A 7248-nucleotide genomic window follows, 5' to 3' on the forward strand; every position below is an offset into this window, starting at 1 on the left:
AAAATTCAGAGTTGCATGAGTTCCAAAGGATTTTTTGTTTCAGCCTACCTACTCTGTGTATGTAAGCTGAGATAGGTAAAGTTTCTTTCTGTAACCATTGATTATCACTGAACACCAAAATTAAGAAAAGCAAGATGGGTTACAAAATGTAAATTTTCCAAAGGAGTAAGAATGTGTTGCCTTAGTCTAAAAGGGACCTGTTTTCTCTCTCCCTTCATTGTTTTGAGAAGTCTTTGCAGTTAACCTGGGGAAAGCAAATCATGCAATCAAAATTTTCCTTTGATGTGAAGTTGAACATCATCATTCAGGTCTACAAGCTTCTAAATATACGTAATCACATTTAGGAGTACATTGAGAGTTTACTCTACAAACCAGCTTTCTATAAGGATTCTATTGAAAAGCTGGTATGTAAAGGCTTGTGGTGGTTTGTCAACTATTACAGTTTTTGAAAGATGTCTTCCGAAGATAAGTTCTTTGTATATGTTGCTTGTAAACAAACACAACTTTCACAGAAAGGCCAGTGCCTCACTAGTTGCCTTTTAGGAGCTAACATATTTAGATAATATCTGCTTATACCCTCTTAAGAGTAGTAAAAACAATAATCTTATAAATCTGAGATATTGGTTTCAAGGATTCCTGGAAGAATAGTCTTAATCTCACATAAATCTGATCAATAGTATCTTGGATATGGACTGGAAAAGTAAGGTCTGCATCTCTTAGCTCATTTAGACTACAGTGCACTTAGTGTTTAATATAGGTCTAAAAGTAGGCAGAATTCCAGTATGCTTCTTGTTTTCAGTAGAAAAGTAGATTTCCAATTTAATTGCTCTTCTGTTAGTCGTGGAACATATTGCATGACATAATAAAGATCTAATACTTTCCAGTCCAACTCACAGATGAATAACCACTATCTAGATAGTGGTGAGATATCCCAAAGAACTGTTTCTTCTGCTTCCTCTGAAACATTATTTATTGATAGCCTCCCTTGAACTGCTTGATTTGAATTAACTCCTCCATTAGTTGATTCAGGACTATCAGAAGCAACCTCATCCACTTGTTCCTTATCAAGTGTTTTTACTATCTCTTCAATTTTGCAGCCTGTCCTGGAGAATCTGATCCTGATGTGTCAGTTATTCAATGCTAAGAAAAGTGGAAGATAGGAGGAAATAGGGACCCCAAAATTTAGTCCATGCGAGATTGCCTGAGAAAGGATTATGTCCTATTTTCCAGTTTGCTTTACATGTTTATTTGTCATTTCATAACTACCAGCATTTGCGATACTTGTCAGGCCTTTCTTGTGCTCTTGGTGTTGATGTGTTCAAATTATTGTCCATATGAAGTCCAATTCTACTTTGTTTCAATGGATTTTCTCTCTCGTGAATGTGCTTCCTCCAATGATTTGATAAATTTATGTTAACAAGCTGATTTCATTCTTTGGTGGATTTTCTCCTCCTGAAAGTAAGCTTTCCTAAAATCTGAGTATTTCATTTTTGCTCAGGCAGGACATATTGCCTGTATTTGATTTGATGGCAAAAAGGCTTTTCTTACCCAAGGGATACAGGAGTACTGATGCATAGGGGCACTTGTACCCCAATGTTTATAGCAGCACTCTCAACAATAGGCAAATGATGGAAAGAGCCTAAATGTCCATCAACTGATGAATGGATAAAGAAATTGTGGTTTATATACACAATGGAATACTACGTGGCAATGAGAAAGAACGAAATATGGCCCTTTGTAGCAACGTGGATGGAACTGGAGAGTGTGATGCGAAGTGAAATAAGCCATACAGAGAAAGACAGATACCATATGGTTTCACTCTTATGTGGATCCTGAGAAACTTAACAGAAACGCATGGGGGAGGGGAAGGAAAAAAATTAAAAAAAAGAGGTTAGAGTGGGAGAGAGGCAAAGCATAAGAGACTCTTAAAAACTGAGAACAAACTGAGGGTTGATGGGGGGTGGGAGGGAGGGGAGGGTGGGTGATGGGTATTGAGGAGGGCACCTTTTGGGATGAGCACTGGGTGTTGTATGGAAATCAATTTGACAGTAAATTTCATATATATAAAAAAAAGGCTTTTCTTGTTCTCACGTCATCTTTTTTAAAAAGTTTATTTATTTTGAGAGAGTGAGAGCTGAAGCAGGGTAGTGGCAGAGAGAAAGGGAGAGAGAGAGGGAATCCCAAGCAGGCTCCCCTCTGTCAGCACAGAGCCTGACTCAGGACTCAGTCTCACGAACTGTGAGATCATGACCTGGGCTTAAATTGAGTCAGACACTTAACCGACTGAGCCACCCAGGCACACCTCAACCTCATCTCTTATGGGTGCTTCATGTAAACCTGTGCCGGCAGAAATATATCCTCAGGTTCCACCCATTCCTCAGCCCAATAGCTTTCATTTCCTTGCCAGATTGCAAATCTATTCCAACGGATCACAACCTCCTGTAAAAATTAAGGGTCACCCCAACCTCTTGTAACTATAAAGCCTGCCTCCCACAGTCTCTGCTAAGCCACTCTGTTTTCAAGTGCAATTTTCACGTGGCCTTGTGTGGACTGGAATGATTTCCTTCAGGGCTGTATAATTGATTAATAAACTTAAGTTTTAGTTCATCTGCCTGGCATCAGGTGTTGTGCATTTGGCCATCGCATACTGTTTAGGGTGGAACATCCCTTTCTCACCAATGAGGTGAATAGGAGTAAATCAAAACTGGGGTCAGACTCCCTTGTTCCTTTGCATGTCTCTTAATCTTTTGTGGGAAATTGCACATTTGAGATAATATGTTGTAGCAACTCTGGCTACTGACTCCTCCTCTGGTGCTTGTTATTGTTCTTTGCTTTTCTATTTATTTGCTTAGTGACTGTTTGGATTATTTTGGAAGTCTATTCCACCTCCCCCAAAGCATGAAACCTCTGATTTTCCTCCTCAAGGAACCAAGCACAGGCTTGGATATGGCTTCAATCACTCAAGGATGAGTATTTTTTGCAAGGCTACTTTTGATTGTCTCTTTCCCTGGCCACACTCAGCTGGTAGTCTTCATGAGTTGCAGGATTGGGCATAAATTGCTCAATAGACTGAACCAATTAAATTTGGGTTCCTTTGATGGGACAGTTTTCAGGTTAGTATTTGTGATTTGTTCTTACCCCAGTGGGGCTCTTCTTAGTTGTACCTTTCCCTGGTTCTCTCTGGCAAACTAGTTTTCTTTTTTTAAAAAATTTTTAATGTCTATTTATTTTTGACAGAGAGAGAGAGAAAGAGGAGAGAGAGAGAGAGGGCGCACACAAGCGGGGGAGAGGCAGAGAGTGAGACACAGAAAACAAAGCAGACTCTAGGCTATGAGGTGTCAGCACAGAGCCTGATGTGGGGCTTGAGCCCACGAACCACAAGATCATGACCTGAGCCGAAGTCAGACACTTAACCGACTGAGCAACCCAGGCACCCTGGTAAACTAGCTTTCTTACAGTTTAGTTTTTAATTTGAATAATTCTACTCACTTACTCTTTTTTTCCAGCTCTTCTTTTATTCATTTTTTAAAATATAATTTATTGTCAAATTGGTTTCTATACCACACCCAGTGCTCATCCCAACAAGTGCCCTCCTCAGTGCCATCACCCACTTTCCCCTCGCCCCCACCCCCCATCAACCCTCAGTTTGTTCTCTGCATTTAAGAGTCTCTTATGGTTTGCCTCCTTCCCTCTCTGTTTGTAACTGCTTTTTCCCCCTTCCCTTCCCCCATGGTCTTCTATTAAGTTTCCCAAGATCCACATATGAGTGAAAACATATGATATCTGTCTTTCTCTGACTGACTTATTTGACCCAGCATAATACCCTCCAGTTCCGTCCACCTTGTTGCAAATGGCATGATTTCATTCTTTCTCATTGACAAGCAGAATTCCATTGTATATATAAACCACGTCTTCTTTATCCATTAATCAGTTGATGGACATTTAGGCTCTTACTCTTAATTGCTCTTAACCACAAACTATTATTTTTGAGAGGGCTATAAGCTTCAACTTCTTCATCGTCTATTGCAAATTGATTCACTTCCCTTGGGAAGAGATGCAGAGCCCCCTGTTTAATGGCCTGCTTCTTGGGAAAAAGTCTATGAGCTATAGATGAGGAACTGGGAATGGTGTACTTCTTAATGGGTAACACTCCTGCTTTGGGAGCTGCTGATTCAGTGGAGGGGGACAGTAGTTTCAGGTCTTCTTGGTTTGACTCACCTAGTGTGGAATCTCTTACTAAACGGGGGCCCCAATATTCTCAGTTGTGCTGCATCGAAGGTAATCCTATAGGGGGAAACTGCATGGAAGACGGGAACCCCACCTCGGACTATACGCACCTAGACTTCACGTCAGCAATAGGTAGCTGGAGCAATATGAGAAATGTTGATGCTCTGCCTTTTCTGCAAAGATCACTCTGGGAGAAGGGGGGAGAAGGTACCCTGCTTTCTTGGCTGTACCAATTTGGATTTTCTCTCTTGCTGACAAAGGAGGGAAAGAGGGGGTATAGGTTTTGGCTCAAATGCCACTGATTCTCACTGTCCTTATCAATTATTTGTGTTTATTTATTTATTTTGAGAGATTGAGAGAGCACGCACATGTGCTTGAGCAAGTGGGGGAGCGGAGGAGAAATAGGGAGTGGGAGAGAGAACCCCAAGCTCACACCCGGCTTTCAGTTTGAAATCCAATGTGGGGCTCGAACCCACCGACGTGATATCATGACCTGAGCTGAAACGAAGATTCGGATGCTTAACTGATTGAGCCACATAGGCACCCCACAGCCCTTATCAGATTTTAGCAGATATTCTTGAATAAATGTTTCTTTACTGGCTGTATGCCCTTAGGAGCATTTCTAGATAATTTAGATTGTTTGATTAAACAACAACAACAACAACAACAACAACAACAACAAAAACCAACAAAACTAATTTTTACCAGTTTCATTGGGGAGCAGATTCATAGAGCTCCTCAGGTTATCATGACAGTAGTGCAACTTCTAGCAATCTTTATTAGTCACCTCCTTAAGGGCCTGTTCTACCTCAAAATGCCAGCAGTGTGAGAATGTAAGGGGGCATGAAATGGCCACTGAATGCTATGTCCATTCATGCACTGTTACATCACCCTCACCATGGGCAGCAATGCTTTGTCTGCATGTAAGTGTCCCAATTATCACAAAATGTGGGCGTTCTTGGACTCAAGAACTACCAGTATGTGGCCAGAATCTGCCACTCACATAGGGATGGCACTGCATCAGTGGAATACATTTCAATGTCTGGTAGATTCCAGTGATAGCCACAGAATGGCAGCAGAGAGCCCCTGTAGTCCATTTGTTAAGAATGGGCAGGAGGAACCAGGGCACCTGGGTGGCTCAGTCAGTTAAGCATCTGACTTCAGCTCAGGTCATGCTCTCATGGATCTTGGGTTCAAGACTCGCATCGGGCTTGCTTCAGATTCTTCGTCTCCCTCTCTCTTTCTCTCTGCCCCTCCCTCGCTCATGCTCTGTCTCTCCCTCTTAAAAATAAATAAACATTAAAAAATAAATAAAAAAAAAAAAAAGAACGGGCAGGAACCTTCCCTTGAGCTCTATGTTTTAAGTATTTGCCATACTTTACTGTACTATGAGGGGAGAACCAAATGGAAAACACCACAATTAGTACAAGGGCAGTGGACAAGTACACAACCAGGAACTCATCTGTTTCCTATGATGTAGTCATGTGGTTTCCTTGAAGCACCACAAAACAGCAGTGAGAGGGCCTGATGGCTCGTGGTGGGGTAAAGTTAACCAAACGTTTGACGTGACCCACCTGTAAGATTTATAAAACTTGCAAGGTCGGAGGCAATACTTCAGTTGGGGTCCTACATGCCATATTCCTAATTATTCAAAATGTTTAATTCAACCAATAAACCGTTAAAACATGTTACATCTCCTTCCATGACAAATAGACTTTCATAATGGCCTGAAAGGTCTGGTTTGGGTTTTGAATTCATGGACTGCTTTACCTTTTGAGCCTTCAGTGTGGGAAGAATTACCACCAACCTTCCAGGCCCATGGCCCTAGACTAGGCCTCAGGCGTTCATTCACCAGTCTGCGTTTTCTTCCCACCCCGAGTTTTATCCCCCACCTTTGAGGACTCATTTGTATGTATGTGGACAACCTGGGCCAATCATTAACTGTTCCTCATGTACAGCCCTGCTCCTGCCATAGCCACCTGGAAGTACATACACCAACAAGGCTGTTAAGCCACAAAGGACAGCCCCAACAAAGGGCATGCTGGTGCTGGAAGCAGGCTTGGGTCCATTTGGATGAGGAGTTCTGGTGTCCCAGGTATCTCAAGGATGATATGGAGGAGGCGAGGACACTGCGTGTGCATTTATTCCTCTGGCCTCAACACTGGGCGTTTGGCCCTGTGGGGAGAACATATTGAGAAGAGAACCAAAGGGAGTCTTCAAAGCACGAAGTTCAGGAGACGGGCCTCTCTTGATAGGGTCTAAGAAAAATGTTGTGTTTAATAACTGGTACACCATGAACTAAACAATCAGAAACAAAATGAGGGCCTTCAAATCACACTACATGGATGGCTGTCTATTTGCCCCACCCTTTCCAATTGCTTAATGCTGAGAAAGAGCACTGTATGTTCTCTCACCATGTAGTTCTAGCCATAAGGTGTAGTACGTGATAATACGTTTTAAACTGCCAGCACTGGTGAAAAGAAAAGTTTTTGGATGCATTACATTTAGTCACTTTAATAAACATCAATTGAGCACCTATGAAGATGGAGAACAGAGTGCTTGATATTTGGGGAAGGAAGAATAAAACCTTCTAAGTTTGTTGGTGTACCTGAGTGGCACAGTCCGTTGAGTGTCCAACTCTTGATTTCAGCTCAGGTCACGATCCCAGGTTCATGGGGTCGAGCCCAGCGTCAGGCTCGAACACTGAGTGTGGGGCCTGCTTAAAATTCTCCCTCTCTCCCCGGGGCACCTGGGTGGCTCAGTTGGTTGAGTGTCCGACTTTGGCTCAGGTCATGATCTCACAGTTCGTGAGTTCGAGCCCCACACAGGACTCGCTGCTGTCAACTTGTCAGTGCAGAGCCCACTTAGGATCCTCTCTCCCTCTCTCCCTGCCCCTCCCCTGCGTGTGCTCTCCCCAAAATAAGTAAATATTTAATAAAAGATTCTATATCTCTCTCGTTGTTCCTCTCCCCAACTCAAGCTCTATCTCAAGTTAAAAAAACAAACCTTCTAAGTTTGCAA

At 42.4% G+C, this 7248-nt stretch overlaps 1 pseudogene; it reads right to left on the reverse strand.

The window, feature by feature from the left end:
- Positions 1–239: 239 nt before the first annotated feature.
- Positions 240–6047, reverse strand: LOC123594419 (annotated as a pseudogene).
- Positions 6048–7248: the final 1201 nt, after the last annotated feature.

The sequence above is a fragment of the Leopardus geoffroyi genome, chromosome X (assembly GCF_018350155.1).
Source record: "Leopardus geoffroyi isolate Oge1 chromosome X, O.geoffroyi_Oge1_pat1.0, whole genome shotgun sequence".
Classification (NCBI taxonomy): Eukaryota; Metazoa; Chordata; class Mammalia; order Carnivora; family Felidae; genus Leopardus; species Leopardus geoffroyi.